General features: G+C 45.5%; 1 pseudogene; it reads left to right on the top strand.

The window, feature by feature from the left end:
* Positions 1–3,073: 3,073 nt before the first annotated feature.
* LOC130865987 (histone-binding protein RBBP4-like) lies at positions 3,074–4,358 on the top strand (annotated as a pseudogene).
* The last annotated feature ends 16,435 nt before the right edge of the window (positions 4,359–20,793 follow it).

Raw genomic sequence — 20,793 nt, 5'->3', positions numbered from 1 at the left:
TAGGGCAACTATGGAAAGCTCTCAAGAGTAAATGTAAGGGAAAAAATGAGCATGCGCATGTCCAAAGAGACCGATATGTCATTCTTGAGTGACCCTGAGAGGGTGCAATACTGGTATGGGCTTAGTTGAGTTCAAGAAAGAAAAAAGTTCAGGGAGAAGACCCAAGAGGGAAACATGTATGTTGTGCAAGCATGAAGACCAGAGCTTCATTTCCAGAACCCACATAAAGAGCTGTCCGTGGTGGCACACATTTATAATCCTAGCTCTTTGAGAGGTGGAGATTTGTGGGTTCCTGGAACCACTTGCCTGAACATCCTAGCTCAATCAGTAAGTCCCGGGTCCCTGTGAAAGATGCTGTCTCAAGAAACCAAGGTGAATCATGCCTAAGAGACAAAACCTAACCTCTACATCCATGTACACACATGTACCAGCATACAGAGGAATGTACACCCCACACACATGTACCAGAGTACATAGGAATGTGTACCCCACACTCACATGTACCAGCATACACAGGAATGTGCACCCCCTACATGTACCAGCATACACAGGAATATGCACCCCCTACATGTACTAGCATACACAGGAATGTGCACCCCTCCACACACATGTACCAGCATACACAGGAATGTACACCCCCACACACATGTACCAGCATACACAGGAATGTGCCTACCCCCCACCCCCACACAAAGAAAGTAAAGCCATAGGGGCGGCTGAGGAGGGAGCCGACACCCACCCTCAGGTGTTCAGACCTGTCTCAGGTGTGAGCTCGAATCTTTTGGAGAGGTTGCAGATGCTCCAGGGCCAACAGTTGTGATGAGTTGACCCTCAGGGAAAAGCTTCAGCCCAGAAAAAAAATAATTGGCTGGAACTGTAAAAAATCTCCTGTTTGTGCCCTACAAACTTGGCAGTTTCTTTGAAGAATTGTTATTGAATCTTTTTCTACAGGCCACGGACAGTGTAGTAGAAAAGTCAAAAGCCACATGGAAAAAGAAAGAAGGAAAGAAATATAGATCATAAAATTTCCAAGCTTAAAAAATTCCCTGGCGTGTACGGGCTTTTATTGTTGCATTTCATTTTTAAACAGCACGCTGTAATCTTATGGGAAAGAGCAAAATGCTACAGCCAAGTCTTCTTGGATTTCTTCTTCCTCTTCTCTAGCGTGCTTAACCATCATCTTTATGAGACGAGAATCACCGCGTGACCAAGACCAGCTTCAAACTCCTGATCCTCCTGCCTAGCCTCCTGGCGCCAAGGAGACAGGCGTGTGCCACTGCATCTGCTGCAAGCTGCCCTTTATTCTGAAGAAATAAAACTTTAGCTGGGTTTAAGACGCAGGTCTGGCATCCCAGCTATTCCAGTGCTGAAGCAAGTTCAAGGCCTGCCTGGGTTGTATCCCTAATCCAAAATCAGCCTGGGCTAAACTGGGACCTTGCCTCAAAAGGACAAAGACAGTATAGTTTAGTGACAGGGCACTTGCCTGGCATATGTTGTTCTCTGGGGTCAATGCCCAGTACCACAAAGAAGAAAATTTAAAAAGAAAACTTACCTTGACAGGGCATTGATTGTTTTACAACGTGTACTGCCTGGGTTCCGTATGTTGAGTCACACAGTTCTAGTCCATCGTCTGGGTTACTTGTAGGAGAGCAAATGACACAGCCATTCTTTTAAGGAATTATGGATATGTACACTGTTGGTGATTTCTTTTTTTTTTTTTTTTTTTTTTTTTTTTTTTTTTTGGTTTTTCGAGACAGGGTTTCTCTGTGGCTTTGGAGCCTGTCCTGGAACTAGCTCTGTAGACCAGGCTGGTCTCGAACTCACAGAGATTCACCTGCCTCTGCCTCCCGAGACTGTTGGTGATTTCTGACCCCAGTTTTATTTTTTTTAAACTCTTTTCTGTGTCCTTTTCTGCACAAATGTGGGAGTCCCGGAAGCTACAGACCAAAGACTAGAATTCTGAGACAAATGGAAACAGATCTTCAGCAGCCGTAGTTACTGCCGACATAGCAGGACTTTTCCACCTGAAAGACGTGTGCCGGAACTGTGAATTTCAGTGGTGAAAATTTAAGCCTTTAAGTAAGCCTACCTTCAGCGTGCCGATCTGCATTCCAGAGCCCGTGTCTGGGGCAGGCGCTCAGCTCTCTGATCTGGCAATGCCACCTGGAAGTTACATGTGACATGGATTGCCTTTGAAACCCAGTGTGTAGGCTTGTCTTCTCTCGGCCCTGATCTTGTAACAGTAGCACAGGTAAAATTTGCCTCTGTGCGCGCGCGCGTGTGTGTGTGTGTGTGTGTGTGTGTGTGTTCGCATGCACTCATGGGCACCTGTAGATAAACGTGTGTATGCATGTGAAGGTCAGAGGTCATCTCCCAGTGTCATGCCTCAGGTGACCCCCACATTGCTTCTGGAGACAGGATTGCTCACTGGGCCTGGAACTTGACGCTTGGGCCAGGTGGACAGGAAATGAGCCCTGGGACCCACACCTCATTTTTCCAGGTGACGAGCATACCAACCACGTTGTGCTCACCATGGATTTGGGGAGGAGAATGTAGCTTCTCACACCTGGGGAGCAAGCCTTTTGCTACGTGGGCTCTCTGCTCAGTCCCATTTTTGTCCTTTAAAATGACAATCATAAATGAATTGGAATTATGGAAGGACCTGTAGATTAAATTTAAAATAAGCTTTAGTTGAAAGCTTGCTTTAAAAAAAAATGAGTTAGAAAGCAGGGATGGTGGGAAAATACATGTCATTAAAATCTAAGTCCTGTTCCATTATAGGAAGGACCTTGATAAGATCATATAAATGAGCAAGGGGTGGGGCCAGTTTTCCTACTTTTAGATCCTCATGGTTGGTTCTCCCATACCTGAAGGTGTAGCCTTCAGGGCCAGCTATACTGTGTTGCCCAGGCGAGGTGCAGGGGCCTTTCTTTCAAGTGGGGGTGAGCTAGTCCGGGGAATGCTACAGAGCTCAGAACAGGAAGAGTTGGCAGACTGGGCTCGTCGCCTCCCCGTCCCTCCTGCAACGCATGACCCCGGGATCCCCCCAGCCCCTCCTGGCTCGCCTACCACCATGGCTGACAAGGAAGCTGCCTTTGACGACGCAGTGGAAGAACATGAAAACATCCCTTTTATTTATGATTTGGTGATGACCCATGCCCTGGAGTGGCCCAGTTTAACTGCCTAGTGGCTTCCAGGCCTGAGGGGAAAGATTTCAGCATTCATCAACTTGTCCTGGGAACACACACATCGGATGAGCAAAACTACCTGGTGATAGCCAGTGTCCAGCTCCCTAATGATGATGCTCAGTTTGATGCTTCACACTATGACAATGAGAAAGGAGAATTTGGAGGTTTTGGCTCTGTCAGTGGGAAAATTGAAATAGAAATCAAGATCAACCATGAAGGAGAAGTAAACAGGGCTCCGTACATGCCCCAGAACCCTTGCATCATTGCAACAAAGACTCCATCCAGTAATGTGCTTGTTTTTGACTACACAAAGCATCCTTCTAAACCAGACCCTTCTGGAGAGTGCAGCCCAGACTGCGTCTCCGCAGACATCAGAAGGAAGGTTATGGTCTTTCTTGGAATCCAAATCTCAGCGGGCACTTACTCAGTGCTTCAGATGACCATACCATCTGCCTATGGGACATCAGTGCAGTTCCAAAGGAAGGAAACGTGGAGGATACAAAGACCATCTTCACGGGGCATACAGCAACAGTAGAGGACGTTTCCTGGCATCTGCTCCACGAGTCTGTTTGGGTCAGTTGCTGATGACCAGAAACTTATGATTTGGGATACTCGTTCAAACAATACTTCCAAGCCAAGCCACTCAGTCGATGCTCACACTGCTGAAGTGAACTGCCTGTCTTTCAATCCTTACAGTGAGTTCATTCTTGCCACAGGATCAGCTGACAAGACTGTTGCCTTGTGAGATCTGAGAAATCTGAAACTCAAGCTGCATTCCTTTGAATCACATAAGGATGAAATATTCCAAGTTCAGTGGTCACCTCACAAGGAGACTATTTTGGTGGTACTGATCGTAGGTTGAATGTGTGGGATTTAAGTAAAATTGGAGAAGAACAGTCCCCAGAAGATGCAGAAGATGGCCCACCAGAGTTGCTGTTTATTCATGGTGGTCATACTGCCAAGATATCTGATTTCTCCTGGAATCCCAATGAACCTTGGGTGATTTGTTCTGTATCAGAAGACAATATCATGCAAGTGTGGCAGATGGCAGAGAACATTTACAATGATGAAGACCCTGAAGGAAGTGTGGATCCGGAAGGACAAGGATCCTAGACATGTCTGCACTTGTGATTTAGACTCCCCTTGTTTTCTTCCGAACCCTGAGATGGATTTAACACTGGCTTGAGACACAGACTTTGTTCAGCTATCCGGCTACAATAGGTGCCACCAACAAAACTATTAGCCCAAACCATGCGTGTTTTCTAAATCTTTAATTGGGGGGCTTAATTCAACAAAGCCACAGACTTATATTTAAATTTTTCTTCAGGAATTTTCTAGTAACAAACCCAGATCTAAAGTAGCTTCAGAAATGGGGCATTACGTGTGATTATTTTTCTATAAATATTGTAAGATGACATCTTGCAATATTTATACTCCTGGCTTGAACACCTACTTCACTTATTCCTTATCCACTCTAGTCACTTTCTTGAGAATATGAAAATTTGGGGATATTGCTTAAGAAGAAAAATGATCATGCATATATCTACAATCCAAAGAGAGTTCTTTTTTACTTTCTCAAATATTGTTGATTGTTCTTTTTATGCTGGCTTGGTGCTACTGGGAGGTGGTGGGGACGCTATAGGTGGAGCCTGGTGGGGAGGCCTTTAGGTGATTTGGGGTGGAGCCTTGAAGTAGAGGTGTGATCCTGAATTGTTCCTTTTTTGACTCTCTGCCTCAAGATGGGAGTGAGTGCCATTCACTGCCCATTGCGACATGATCATCTCCAAAGCAGCCCAACTGACCCTGAACTAGAACTTTCCAAAGTGTGAACCACCATAACACCATTTTCTTTGGAAATTTGTTTATGATTTTAGGTACTTGTTATAGGACAGAACGCTGGCATGCCTGGCTCCTATCCTCACGTGTCTCTTAGCTTCTTCCTTTGAAATGGGAGGCAGTCTGTTGGGTGTGGTGGGGCACACCTTAGTCCCAGGACTTGGGAGGCAGAGACAAGCAGATATCTGTGAGTTTGAGGTCAACCTGGTCTACATAGCATTTTTCAGGCTAGCCAGGGCTAGTTAGGTGAGACTCTGTCCAAGCAAACAAATACAAATAAACAAACAAATAAATAAAATACATAGTAATACGATGACTTCAATTTGAAGAAGCACACCCTTCACCCCTCCGGTTTCCCCCTCCTTTAGTCTTGTTCCTGCACACTTACTATTGAGTGGTAACTGGGTCTCTTCCTGAACTTCTCTGAAGCTCTGAGTAGATGTTACCTTCACCGTGTTCTCCACAGTCAAGTGTGGGGAAGTGCATTCTGTGGATTCAGTTATTCATGGTCAAAGTATGCAACAGTCAGGGACAAGAAGCAGCAATGAGTCTTGTCATTCCCCCCTCCAACCCAACTCTCTGCCAGTGGGTCAAGGGAAAAGAACCGGAAGTCATACTGAACTGAAGAATTCCTCCTTCCTCTGCTACCAAGGAATGTGATCCAGATCTCTACCCTACGCTATGTTGCTCCAGACCCTGAATAGGCTGTGCTCAATTCTCTTTGAACAGGAAGATTCTAAAAATTTAGTCTCCTATTTTGACCTTTTGTTCTCTCAGAGTTGTGGATGTACAGCCTGAGTCTTCCTAGAAATTGAAAGCTTATCTTCTCCTTACATGGCCTTGAGGCTGCCAGGGCGCAACTCAGGTGGTTCTGCTGCAGGACCCGCTTGTACCTCTCAGTGGATCCACGGAAGCACTGTTCTTTCCTGGGAGCAAGTCACAGTTTTTAAGTTTCTTCCTCCCTCCGAGGACACACCCCAAGACAGGAGTCAGTGGCCCTTCCTACTTCTCTGGTCTCCTCAGAATTATGCTATACAGGTATGGCACACCCCATCCCGCCTCACCACACCAGTGAATGCGGCCTGAAATGCTTCAGTTCAGACTTAAGATGAGTGTGCACATGGACTTCAATACTTTTTACAGACAGCTTCTTGCTCTTATAGAAATAGAATGGCTAAATTATATGAAATGATGACCTTTGGTATCTTCCTGGCATTCTTCAGCATATGAGTATCAAATTAGCGCATCTTTGCATTGTATTATATTAGGCGGCTTGGTTTTTGAAATTGGTGCTGTGAGTTTCTGCCTTGAGTTTTATTCAGAAGTCTTTAAATTAATCTATGAACTGGAACATATTTCAACAATTTCTAAAATGGCCCTAAATGTACTCCTACTGTCCTGTACTAAATATTTATACAAAGTCACATTCTCAGCCTTGATGATTATTAAATAAAAATATTGATCAATTCTGAAAAAAAATTGAAGATGATCTGCAATCAAATACTCGGCTGAGATTTAATTATTTATGTGAAAATAAACAAGAATGCCTATGCAATCCGTATTGAAATTAGGTTTTCATTTTCAATAGATGGTAAATTCCATGTACACTGAAGAACTGCTTCAAAACAAGACTCTCTCGGATTTGCTCTCCAAGCGTTGGCCGTCCATGCCTGTGTTACAAGCCTTTAACCTGGGCTTGTGGGAGGAGGGGCGTGGGTGGGAATGTTTCCACATGTTCAGCTCCGGGGCTAATGCCCTACTTTCCCATCAGCTCACACCGCCTGCCTTGGGTTTCGCTGTTTCGCTGTGTGGACGGACTTCCAATCTCCTTTTGCGTCTCAAGACTGGAGAAAACGGCGCTGCCCCTGGGTTTGCTTGCACCTAGTGGAGGAGCCATTTTGGGAATGACTCTTGAAAACCCTTCTGTATCCTCACTGACAAATCCACAACTGCCGGGAAATACTTTTGACACTCAATGGGTAGCAGACGAAGACCTACCTGGTTCAGGGCTGATGTTCTTTGCGAGCTTGGCTTCTTATTCCGTTGTCAGACTTCTGCATTCAGAAAAGCCCTTGCCCCCTTGAAATTGTACTCAGTTATTGGCGTGTCTGATTGCCCCATAAAACCGACAATTAGCATAAACACTTACTTCCCCCAACCCTCCCGGCCCAGACCAAGTATAGAACACTTGTGCCTAATTTTACTTTGTTTCTAAAGTTATATTAGGGGTCTGTTAAACTGCTCAGTGATTAAGAGCACCTGTAGCTTGTAGCAGACCCAAGTTTGGTCCTCCGAGCCCACAGAGTAGCTCACAATTGTCTGTTATACCTCCAGAGGGGAATCTGACGCCCTCTTCTGGTCTCTGAGAGCACCAGGCAGGTACGTGGTGCGCATAGGTGCATGGAGGTAAACATGCATACACAGAAAATAAAAATAACAAATCGCTGAAATGATGCTCATTTTAAGGAAAGAAATACTCCTTGAAATTGCGTAGTGATGCATGGATTGGTTTGAGGATTGGAAAGAAACCCACGCATCGGGGAAACTGACGGATTTGATCAAGGTCACACACTTAGCTCACCTAAAACAGACCCTGAAAATCCTCTGGCTCAACCCCTGCGCTTTTCACATTAGTGAGCTGAACAGATACACACAACACATACCTTTCAGGGAAAGTATCTAGGGCGTCGTCCCAGGATGACCTTGTTCCTTGTTACTGAAGTGGCCGGCGCTTTGTCTACCTTTGTGTCCACGTAAGGCAGGTTCTTAAATACACCCACGCTCCCTAGCTGCAATTGAATTGTCAGCAGCTCTTTGGAAACTCCACCATGGCAACAGCGGTCTGGCCCTTTCAGGTTGTGTTTCTGCGCTCTTCCTCTTGAGTAGAAAAGCTGAGGCTCCTGCAAGCCTGGTTTCTGCCAGGTAAGACCTTAAAATTTTAAGAACAGGATTCCTCCTTACAGAACAGGGAGACGCGATTCCCTGCTAGTTGGGCATACATCCTGTCCCGATTCTCTTGGCTGACCCCTTGAAACCTTGATGGAGAGAAAAAACTTGTCCTCGGCTTGCTAGTGTCTTCTGTGCTTGTAGGCAGTAGACAATTGCTGCTCAGAAAACCTGTCTAGGCGCCGAGCCTTAACAGACTAATGAAGACGTGAAAAAGACGGCACAGGCAGGGCGGTGGTGGCACACACTTTTAATCCCAGCACTCCGGAGGCAGAGGAGGCAGAGGCAGGCAGATCTCTGTGAGTTCTAGGCCAGCCTGGTCTACAGAGTGAATTCCTGGACAGCCAGAAATATACAGAGAAACCCTGTCGTGAAAAACAAAACCAAACAAACAAAAAACAAAACAACAACAACAAAAAATCGGCACATCTTTCTTAATATAATGAAGACTATTCCTGTAACCAAACCATAATCATGGTAGAAAGTCAACTATAAGTAATTTTTGGTGTGCAGACTGAGAACTAGTTTGTAGATCCTAGAAAATTTAAGAGTTGCTAGGTAGTGGCTACAGGAGTGTGTGCTGGTGGGGTGGGGGTGGGGAGCCAGGGGCTTATTTCACTCCTGTTTTCATGGTGACACAGCATAGTTTAAGTGGCTGGTGTTTGGTTTCCTCTTCAGCAGCATCTGCCTGTGCTCCTCCATGTGTCCTCAAATGCGTAGTAATTTCGTAGCAGGTTGGAAATGGCAGAGGTGTAAAATGAGACTCTGTTGCTATAGGAACAATGACCCTCCTCTTATTTTAAATTACCATGCTACCATAAGGTGACATTTTGCTCCAGGGCTCAGGAAGGAAATAAAATTATAAATTACATCATACATGTAAACTTATCGAAATCTCAAGTCCTGTGGAACCTATTCTTAGGATACTAGTTGATCAGGGACCACTATGTTTTAATGAACTCTACATGGCTATTTTACTTTGGTGCAAAAGGAAAATAAAAATGTTTTCATGACCAAACTTGCCTGCTGTGTTTTGTGCTTCTGTAAGATTCATGCTAATTGGCTGGTTCTCATTTCTCTTTTGAGGCACACTATTTATTATTATTATTATTATTATTATTATTATTATTATTATTATTATCTCAAGAGCTGAGTGAAATCCAAAGTATAAAATAGATCAACTCCAGATTTTATATTGGGCATATGACCTGGCTTTTCTCCCATTTTGACTGCTTTATATTAGCCTTAAAACACATCAGTCAATGCATTTCTTGAGTTATTTAAAGCAAGGATCTCCTATAAATATCTAGGACAGCAACCAGATGAGCTCACATACAAACTGTACTTATAAAAACCATCGGGATAGCCTCACAGACACAACTTACAAATATTCTCTAGCTTAAAAAAAAAAAAAAAACAAAAAACAAAACAGCTGGGTTGGGTTGGGAACTTGTGCAGGTAAAATTCATAGAGGCCACTGAACCGTCCACTGAACCATCCTGAAACATCCCTGTGGCCGTTTGCGCTGGCCCATGAATCATTTAGATCTTGAAGATGGGCGTGTTGCTTCCTTTCCTGCTGTTCTTTGGTTTTGAACATGCCTGATTTGCAGTTACAAGATGAAGCATGGTCCGGGATGCAATCCCCAGTGTGCGAAGACCGGTTAGGGGTGCCACACGGGCCGGGGAGCATATTTCCCCCCTTCTTCCACTCCTCAGGAGTGGTTGGAATTTATCGTTTCTGGATGGAATTGGTTTAGTAAAAGCATCTGGGAGTCTTGTAAGTCTCCGTGGGCACTGGGCCTCTGGAAGGCACGTAAACGTTTAATCTCGAGAAAAGTTCAGCATTTGACTGTCATTTATAGAACTATGATAAGCTCTATGAATATTATTTCCTGGGATAGTAATAGAGTAAAGGGAGAAGAGATACAAATATATTGAAGCTAGCTTTGAAAACTAGGCAGTCCTTTGCATTAATGGCTCTTGCTTTGGGGCTCAAATGTTTTCTGAAAGAGCTAGTTACTGCTCAGTACATATTGATCCTGGGTAGTTTGGGTGATCGGGGAGAGGTTTGGGCGACATGGAGATGGGGTGAAGTACCAAATGGGCAAGAACAGGACACAAGGGGTGGGCACAAGGATCAGACGAGGGTCTTGTCTCCAGACTCCTTCCACCTGTCCCTCTAGCAAGAGTTCTTCAGACTTGTCCTCTCTGTAAGGACTGCTGGAAAGTATAGATTCCAGAAACCCGAGAGTTCACTTCTAGGCATGAAGTGTTCTTGGATAAAGCACAGAAGCAATCCTTCCCCCAGCACATCCACTTTTGAAGAGCTGCAATAAACTTGAACAGTAAGCCATGCAATAAAATGCCACCCAGGAGCCGAGCTGCCACGCCTCTGCTCCCACTCAACAATGGCCAGTTAACCCCTGATGGTGTACACGCCTGTGTGCCCTGCTTGCACAGTTTCCTTGCTCAGCCTATTGCTGAGCGCACTCGAGGGGAAGCTGGATGGACACTGGCGGGAGCCGTGGAGAGAGTGTTGAGCACTCTTGGCTCACACTGCTGAGGTGTCAGACTATGTTAGGATCCCTTCAGGATTCACTCCAGCATGAGGACTGAGGAGAGGAAGGGGCATTAGTGGCATTTCTGTCACGACGTCAGGTTATCTGCTAGAAGCAACTTGAGGAAGAAGAAGGTTAGGCATTCCAGCATGGTGGAAAGTACAGTTCATCACATCAGGGATACAGTTCACCACCAAGCAGGGGATGTAACACCAGTCTATGACTCCCAACCTCTTAGAATCCTGGTTCTGCCTCTTAGGCCACTTGTTTCCATGGCTCCACAGCCCCCACAACACATCACCATTATCCGGGCATCAAGTGTTCAGACATAAGAATTGTTGAGGGGGTAGAGTTGGGGCTTTCACACCCAAACTATAGCAGATGACGCTTTTATAATAAAGGACCATGATTTCAGCCATGCTTTTGAGAACAACACCTATGATCAGTGAACTAGGGTCACACCTAGTTCTATGCCAAGGAGTGCTAGCTAGCGGCCGTGGCTATCTGTAGTTTCCCTAGTTTCAAATAAGCAGGCTGACTCTAACCCACATTTCTATGGGATTGTTTTCATCTCCCTGACCCCATCCCGTTCAGGACAAACTGTGAGTCTGAGAGGAGACATGTGAGGCCATAGGTTGTCATCAGCCGTGTTGGTAGAGGTGACCGTGTATGTGAGTATTGTCATTTACATAAAAGACGTTGTTTTAAAGACAGACACTTGGACTTGTATAAGATAGTTGGCTGCTGTAGTTAAGACTAAAAGATAGAGCAGAATTGATGTCTGGCCTTGCTCCACCGATAATGTGGTCTTACCGACGATACCGTAGTTTGGAAGAGGACTGGCTTTTAAATCAGAAACTTAGGCCCAGGCTCATATCTTCTACTTGCCAGCGGCAGGATGGTTGTTGAGGCGAATGGTGAGACCCAGGATGTGTGTCAGTTATATGAGCTTCTCTTTGCCTGTGTCTGGGTCTTGTCTCTGATGACAGGAGATGCCGCCTTTACTCCAAATCGCTCAGCTGTTGGCAGTTTGGCATTGTCCCCACTCATAAATGAAGACACAAGACTTAGAGTATTTCTGAGGAATTTTAAATAATTGTTAGAATCAGTTTGAGTTCTGTATAAACCTGTGCACATTTGGGGAGTGAAAACAAAGGGCTATTCATGCCACTCATCCCTTGCCAGCTGGGGTGTAGGGAAGCTTACGAGAATTTGCTTATATACCTTAGTATAGTGACTTAAGCCTTAAGAAATGCTTTAAATTTCAAGAGGGTTTTACAACTCATGTTTTCTTTTCAGGCTGTGATACAGACTGAACAATATAGGTGGGCAAGTGATTCTTCAAGCATTGTGCTTGGCACCAAGGGGGAATTAAAATACAAGCTTGCGGATTGTACAAACTAATATAGCGGCAAAGTGAGCCAGCGGGAAGCTCCGGGCTGCTGTTCTCCCAGGTCAGGCAATCAGAATGAAGGTGTGCATCACTTCGGTCTGCTCATTTTAGCAAACAAAAGTGAGCTTTAGGACAGGAGGTAGAAAGACTCAGCTCCCAGAGGGAGTCAAAACAAGCAGTTTGCTGGGTCATCAGGCAAAAGGTGTGGACAGACAAGCAGACTCTTGGCATGTTTTGTGCTTTGAACACGGGACACGGGGACTCCAGCAGTAATGTAGCCACTTGCCGCCTTTACCAGACAGTGCAAATTTCAAATCTTTCTTATTGCCCTGGCTGCTAGGAACCTCGTGAGAATCTTAGTCTTTGGTGTCGGGAGCAACATCTCTCTAGCTTCCTGGCACAATAATGCCTCCCCCTAAGTTCTGCTACAACATAGTTATTATCTTAAAATTCAGTGAAATTCTAAGTCCTCAAATGCTTTGTGAAAAAAATAAGGTGAAAGATGGAGGTGATTTATTGATGAGTTTTGAACTTAAGATTTAAGGAAAAATCTAGAAGCTTGGGCTGTTTGGATTATACAGATAGCTGTAAAACCAAAGGAAGAGGTACCGGGGCTGTGTGGACATAAAACTGATGCAAAAACTGGATCCATCATTTTTTAGGGACACAAAACATTTCCTGCGGTTCTCACTTTTGCCCATCATGTGTTAGCATTCCTGCACCACAGACCCAACACATACCTATGTGCACCTGTGTCAATGTAGCCTCTTTATATATCTTAGACCACGTGTGTGTGTGTGTGTGTGTGTGTGTGTGCATGATATATATTCACATAGATGTAGAAGCCACAGGAAGACGCTAGGCATTCAACTTTATCACTCTACCATATGCCTGGCATTCTCACTAAACACAGAAGTAGGTTGATGGCCAGCAAGCCCGAGTGATGCTCTTGTCTCTGTCCCATACAGCATCACAGTTACATGTGTTTGTGTGGCTATGACTGGCTGTTACGTGAGTTCTGATTTGAACTCAGGCTCTCATGCTTAAAAGAAATGCACTCTTACCCACCCAGTGAGCCATCACTCCGACCTTCAAAACACCTCAGCTTTTAAAATAGCAAATGTTTTAATAAAACTGAAAAAGCCAATAGTAGACTAATTTAGGATTGCCCCTCTGTGTGTCTTTCTCTGTTTGTGTCCCTGTCTCTTTCTCCCCTATCCCCACCCCAGGCAGCTTTATTGAGTCTGTCTCTATCACTGATGTATTTTCTCCCACTTCTTTACAGTGTTAACCAGAAGCTTGGCCATAGGCGAGGGTTCTTCAGGCCACTGACTATGAGAGAGCCATTTCCAGAAAAAAGGGGAAGGCTGTAATCTGACAGGGTCATCTGTCTGTCTTGAAGGAGAGATTTAGGTCAATGTAGATTTTTGATACAAACATTTTTACCACGCGCATCTACCTGGAAAGGTTACCCACCCCCCTGGAAGGAAGAACTAGAGTATTTTTGTTTTGGTTTGTTATTTTGAAACAGGGTTTCTCTGTTGCTTTGGAACCTATCCCGGAACTAGCTCTTGTAGACCAGGTTGGCCTCTAACTCACAGAGATCAGCCTGTCTCTGCCTCCCTGAGTGCTGGGATTAAAGGCGTGAGCTACCACCGCCCAACTGTCTTCCTGGCCCTTTATCAGCCATTCTGAAATGCTCGCTACGGGAGCTCTGTGGTCCTGACTTTCCCTCTGAAGCCGCACATTCGCCACGCTCTGCGTTCCCATTCCATGACGTCAGACCTTGAACCACCAAGTGTCTTGAGACACGAGATGCCCGTTGTCTCTAGAGAGAACGAGGCCCTGAACTCTTCCCCTTTCCTCTTCCTTCCTCCTGTGGGCTTGTGACTCATCAGGTCACTTAGCAACTTGATCAAAGGGGTCTAGGAGACAAGAGGCTTGCTTTGAATTGGTGGTTGGTGGGTTGGAGCCACAGGGTCTTAAAAATTGCTTTCATTTTACTTTCCATTTCAAGTGCAAATGTGTTATTTTAATGTTTGCCTTGAACGTATTTGCGGGAGGAACAGGGGCAGGAAGCAATGAGTATGCTGGCTAATTCCGTCAGATCAGTGAGAGCTCTTTTTAGCCCCTGACAGGAAAGATGGGGCGTAAGGCAAGTGCATACCACACATTGATGCAGTAAACGTGCTGACAGTGTTTAGAAATTTGAAAGGCTTGTGGGGTATTATGGCGTGAAGACGAAGAAATTATCCTCACTAAAGCACATTTACAATACCATAATTAATGAAATTCGGTCTTTGTAGTTTCATTTCCATCTCTCACTTTCAACACTATCCATTGCTGCGGCAAAGGCTTCGGTGGTGCTCAGGGAGTCAGCTGGGTGGCTTTGGGGATGCGTAGGAATTCGGGGATCCTGGAGACCCAGCCTGAAGCCCCAGAGGTCTCTAGCTTTGGTTTCCTGAGCCTTTGACGTCTGCAATGAGGGAGAGACGGTGGAGACAATGTGAGGATCCAGCCAGCATATACCAGGGCAACTCCCGATTCAAATGTTGAAATTCTTTTCTGCTGGTTGAAAAATAGCAAGTGCCCGTAGAGCTTACTAAACTTTTTCCTGTACACACATGTGGTCTGCCACGAGGCTCTGTCGGTTTGCTGAATGCAGTAAACTGAAGTTATAGTTAATCCAGCAACATTAGCCACATTCACCACACTGAAGAGTCTGACATGTCAACTAATTTGAATAATAAATGAGATTTCTCCTATTTACATTTCTATATGAATTTAATACCAATTTAGAGTAGAAAGGAAAGGACAGGGAGAGAGTGTGTGGTGGTGGTGGGGGGGAGACAGAGAGAGAGAACCCATAGGCTCACACCAGAGATGAGTTTGGCCATATTCAGCATCCCACCTTATTGAACATCTTGAAGTGTTCAGAATCCAGTGATGTTCTGCAAAGGCCCAGATGTATATGGCCAGGTGCCTCACTCGCAATATTTAAACCCATTTTATGGAGGATTTAATCCATCTTTGGAATCACCGACTTTGGAATGCATTCCTTGAGAGGCCAACTGAGATGATACAAAACAGGTCCAAAGATGATGTTCAAAGATGCCATTTATGGCTTGGCAGAAAACGGCTGAGGAGAGAGAGACGGGGGGAGGGGGGAGGCTTGTGGAGTCATTTCAATGTGCCCTGTTCTAGAGCACAAGGGAACTCTTGAAATTTCATAATCATAGGATCTTTTTATTCATTTCCCAAAGAGCATGTTTTTGAGTCAGTGTATAATATAGCTATTTGTTCTCTTGAACACATCTTAGGGATGCACAAGGAGTTAGGAAAATGAGCCCATTGTTTTTTAAAATTAGTGACAAACTTCAAAATAATTCCAAACAAACCTCAAATAAAACACTCTTCCCCCTACTGTGAATCCCATTTAAGCTGTTTGGGTCAGTCTGTTTTAATGAGCCTCATTCATGCTGACACGTCCACACACTTCAGACAAAGACAACTGTACCTCTAAACCCATTTGAAAGTGATGGATGACTGTCAGCTTTGTGAGCCGAGCATGTGGCGGCTTGATAGCGCAGTGAAAGCAATCGCTGAGTGTGAGTCTGTTTCTTTTGGCAACGGAAGGGGTTGCTAATGGATTCATCATTTTCTGTTAAGCATGAATGTCAAACAAAAAAACATTTAGGGCTCTATTCAGCAGAGCTTCCGGCTTGATGCTTGCCAGCCATGAAGGCCCTGTGACTTGGAACCTGCACAGCCCGAGCCTGAATTTTTTTTCTTTATTTCCCAAGTTCTGGGGAGCTCTAGCTCCCCAGAACCTGGAATTCTGCCAATGGTTCCTTCTTCCTCCTCTTCCTCCTCCTGCCCCTCCTCCTCCGCACTTCCAAGTCCTTTCCACTCCTCCTCTTCCTTTGCCTACTGTTTTCCCGCCCCCTTCTCCCTTCCTCCTGCTTCTATGCTTCTGCTCCTCCTGCTCCTCCTCCCTTCCCCCACTCCTCCTACTCCTCTTTTTCTTCTCCTCCTCTCTTACCCCCACTCCTCCTGCACCCTTTCCAACCTCTCCTGTTCCTTCTCTTTCTCTACTTCCTCCTTTTCTTCTTTCTTTTTCTCTTCCTCTCTGCCTCAGAAGTCCACCCACAGAGGGGTGGCTGGGTAAGCACTGGGTCCATGCGTGGTGGAACTTGCATCTTGGAGCTGCCTGGATACGTAGGCATTGCCCATTTTTATGAATATGGGAATCATAAACAAGCAATGTGCTCTGAACTTGTTCTATACCCAGAAAATGAACCCAAAGGTAGACATTGAGACATCCAGGCCTTTGAAAAGTTATGTCCTTCTCTGAATGGAACATGAGAGAGCTTGAGGGAAATGCTGGCTTTGTCACAGAGCTCTTACTGTGTCATTGACCACAGAAGAACCTCCTTCTGTGGGAGATGGCTTCTTCAGCCACATCCACAGTGGGCAGAGGTAGGGGCTGAGCCCTGGAGTCACTGTGGGGCTGGCATGGGTCTTGGAGCCAGCTGTGACATCTTGGACAAGTTTCTAACTGCCCCAATGCCTTTGTTTTTGAACACTATTCTTTGGGAAGTGAATGAGATCAAATAACATCAATAGTCTAAATTATAAATAACAGTAGATTATTAATTGAATTATCTTAGTTAGTGGAATGAGTTCATAATGAAAGTCAGGAGGTTGTGCGATGTGCTCGGGACACAGGACGCTGCTGCTGCCCTCTAGCTGCTCTCCTCATCAAGCTGGTGTTTGCTCTTTCTGGGCTCAGCTCCTACTCTGCCCACTGTGGATGTGGTCGAAGCTGCCATGCTCCCCCAGAAGGAGGTTCTTCAGTGGTCAATGACAGAAAAAGAGCTGGATCTTCTGTCTCTGGTTCCCAGAGTGCTGCAGTTAGAGGCAACTGTTCATCCACACGTGGCTTTTGAAGTGGGTGCTCCATTCCAAACCCTGGTCCTCAGGTTTGCACAGCACACATTATCCCATTGCACCATCTCCTCAAACTTCAACCTCATGCTTTTCTTAGGAGCTAGTGATTGACAAGGGGCAGCTGGAGTTAGGCACAGAGTTGATACCTATGCGCTAAGAAGGGAAATGGGATATGAAGAAGGCCCCACTTTAACCTTTGCGGGCGTGGTTTGTGTGTCTCTCATCTCTAACTCTCAGTGCTATTTAGAGGAAAATTAGAAGAAGTTGCGAAACGTGGCCAGGGCCTTGTAAGTGAGAGGACTACACGTGATTTAATGTGACAATTTTATATTTGTGCCTTAGCTTAGGGAATGAAGCTAGGCATTGAAAAGGTAAAAATGATGGTCTTATTTGAAGACACACCGTCTAAACTATCAAATGCACCTCCCTCCGAAAGCCTCCTCAGCCAGCTACCTAGAGTTAATCACGATTTCTCTCGTTTGTTTGCATGTTTATAACACACCCACATTTACTGTGACCAGGCTCATCTTGACAGTGACTGACGCTCTGAAGAGCTCAGGAAATACGTGTTGAATTTAGTAGATGCCTCTCTGGAAAATAGAGACTTGTTCTACCTACCTGTGAACCCTGTGCTGGTTTAGTCGCTGCTCACGTGACATTTTCATCAAATTAGGTAACATTTGTTAACTCATTTTGCTGTTTTCCATGCCCTTATCTCTCTTTTTTTTTTTTTTGGTTTTTCGAGACAGGGTTTCTCTGTGGTTTTGGAGCCTGTCCTGGAACTAGCTCTTGTAGACTAGGCTGGTCTCGAACTCACAGAAATCCGCCTGCCTCTGCCTCTCAAGTGCTGGGATTAAAGGCGTGCGCCACCACCGCCCGGCCGCCCTTATCTCTTGAAATACAGCTGAACTCCCCCGAGAATGGCCTACACATCAATTCCATTGCATCAGGGGAGCTGCATCCCAGATGTCGTTTCAACCTGAAGAAATGGCCAGATCCCATTCCACGGGGCTGATTTCAACGAGGACTTTTCCGAATGATGAGGCCAGATTTAGCTGGTAGCAATTATTGGCACATTTAACATGAGCTCAGCATGAAGAATAAAACTAAAGTAAGATTAAGTCTCAAATAGTAAGCTGGGGGGATGAAAAGAGAGGCCAAAAGGGTTTAAAAAGCAGGAAAGGACCAGTTATCTGCAGGAAGCTGGTGTTCTTATGTGAGATGCGCACGGTCCGGCCTGGGTTCGAATGTTATCTCTATATGATCTGCAGAATTTTGCTCTTGACCGCACCAACTGCAGAAGAGTGAATTAAAGTCTTAAGGAGAAAAATCAATAAGAGAGAAGAAAAGATAAAAGCAATAAGACTATAGGGCATTTCAAAGAACCAAGTAGGAGTCTCATAAATGGTCATGGAGGACCAACCAGTATTTAGCAGGGTTTAACAGGAATCCCAATAGGAGCCACTCTGTGGGTCACCCTAGGGGAACTGAAAGGCTTCTGTGTGGTTTATGGCGTTACCTGGCTTTTCACACCAGTGTGTGACAGATGGGAACAGAGACTGTCTAAAGAACAGCATGACGCCAAATCTGGTTGCCGGGCACCTTGATGGCAAGAGTTTTATTGGAAAGGAATTTTGAGAGCGCTGGAGCAGCGCCCCTGGTGAAGCAGTTTCTGAGGCCGCCCCTTGTTACAGCTTCTATTTTATTTCTAAGCTGGAAACTTCTTTGACCCTCATGCCTGATAGATGACACAGCCACTTGGCCCCAATAACCGCAATGCCTCCTCTCCTCCAGACTTAAAAACTTGCAGGTCATTTCTTCGTGAACTAACATATGAGGAATTCATTCCAAATGCAGCCATTTTCTATTTAAATGAGAAGACAGAGGAAGTAGAAACATCAATGAAAGGTTGGGGGTTGGAGAAAGTGGATGGAGGGTGTTCCTACGGGTCCCAACATGTTAAGCAAACCCCAGAGTTTAGCGATCTAGATTTCAGGACATTGATAGTAAAAGAAGTAGATAGGACAGTCCCCTGCAGGATCCACGCAGGGAGAGCATTTGGCAATGCATGCCTCTAACCATGAGTTGATTTGCGTGTGAGGTCTGTCTTGCGCATTCATCCTGCCATAGGTGCTCTTAGAAAATCCGGTAATGCCACCAGGAATATTCCTAATCAGGAAGGGAAATGAAGTGTGTGTTATAATGGAAGCTTAAAGGAAAGTTCAGAGACTGCGAGTTTAGAGATCTCCTACAGACGCATGCTCACGTCATACCATTAAAGCACAGCCAAGAATCCAAAGCCTAGGAGGAAAGACATGGTCAGGGAAGGGGTTTTGGTTCTGACAGGCTGAGTAAGGTTGGCTCCATCAGATTCCAGAGGAAGAACTGTGGGTGCCAGTACCAGGGCTACCGAGTAAGGGGGCTCTTGCGTGTCTGACTGTGCCCAGCAGAGATGGGGAAGAACAGAGATAATCCATTCTCCTCACGCTTTCATCCCAGCCCGTGGTGCGTTCTGTCCTCAGAGCCTCAGCTCAAGGCTAACCCTACTCCAGGCATTCAGTGACCACAACTGGCCATCTGTGTAGTCAGTCTATTGAGCCAGCGCCTTTCTGATGGCCTCTGAACCCCTGTCTTCTCTGCATGAAATCTTGTGTCAACAACCCATCTGTCCGGAATGAGCATCTGCACTGCCTTGGCCAGCCCCACCTCCAGAGCAACGAGCATATTCTGCTCTTTCTTTGTTGGCTCCTCAGGCAAAGCCCTTCATTTTATATTGCCCTAATTTTCCCCACCACTTACAAGGCTGTTATTCACATTCAAAAAGGAGGAATCCAGGGCTCAGTGGAGTGAGCTGTGCAAGGAACCCAAAGCCATGGAACGAAATGAAGACGGGCTTAAACCGAAACTCACCTCTCTAGCCCGCCTTCTCTTTCTTCTAGTCCCACTGTTCTTCACCCTGGAGCGGTGGGTAACCGATAGCCAAGTATCGTTTCCAGGCTCTCTGCATCGGCACAGGCTCCTCCTTGCTCCTGGGAGGCGGCAGGCCTTCGCTATACAGATGATCATCTCATCTCTGTCCACGCACCTTGGGTAGAACACACTCCCACAGCCTGACACACCTCCCTGGTCTCCCCAGCCAGCCTAATTTCACAAAAACAACAGGCAAGCCTGCTCAGGTTCTGAATGAAATATATCGTCTTTTAAAAATTCCCTAGAAAACTAAGATGTTCTTTTTGAACCATTTAAAAAAAAATTGTGGTTTGGCCCAGGTGACCACAGTTTATGGAAAGTCCATTGGTTTCTGATGTTAGCTTGTGAACCTAAGTTTTAAAAAGACCAGTAAAGAACCTTGTGGGGCTGTTGACAGGGTTGCCTGGGTTTGCTTGTGGTGATCCTTCAGAGAACACAGCATGAACCTGCTGGATGTAGGGTGAGTCCTGTTACCATCTAACTACCATCATTTCCATCATCAGAACCATGGCGTCCTGACAAGAAGAGGCTGAGGGGGAGGAGCGGTGAGAAGTCCTCCCTGACCTGGCCTGTATCGCGCCCACACACACACACATACACACACACACACACACACACACACACATTCATATAGAGGATAAAAGACAACCTCAGCTACCATCTCTTAGATTTCATCCACCTTATTGTTTGAGACAGGGTCTCTCATTGGTCTGAAAGTCACTAAACAGGCTAAGTTGGCAAGTTGGTAACTCCGAAGTCTATCTGTCTCCACTTCCCCATTGGTATGGTTACAAGCACACACCACCACACCTGGCTTTTTTTTTTCTTTTCTGTGGTACATTGGTTACTTTTTTATTGTAGTGACTAAATATCTAACAAAAAGACAACTTACAGAAGAATGGACTTCCTTTGGCTCACAGCTCAGTATGGGTAGGGAGGTGAGGCACCTG

The sequence above is a fragment of the Chionomys nivalis genome, chromosome 24 (assembly GCF_950005125.1).
Source record: "Chionomys nivalis chromosome 24, mChiNiv1.1, whole genome shotgun sequence".
In the NCBI taxonomy this organism is placed as follows: Eukaryota; Metazoa; Chordata; class Mammalia; order Rodentia; family Cricetidae; genus Chionomys; species Chionomys nivalis.
Note: the sequence above shows the minus strand (reverse complement) of the source record. Positions and strands in the feature narration are given on the sequence as shown.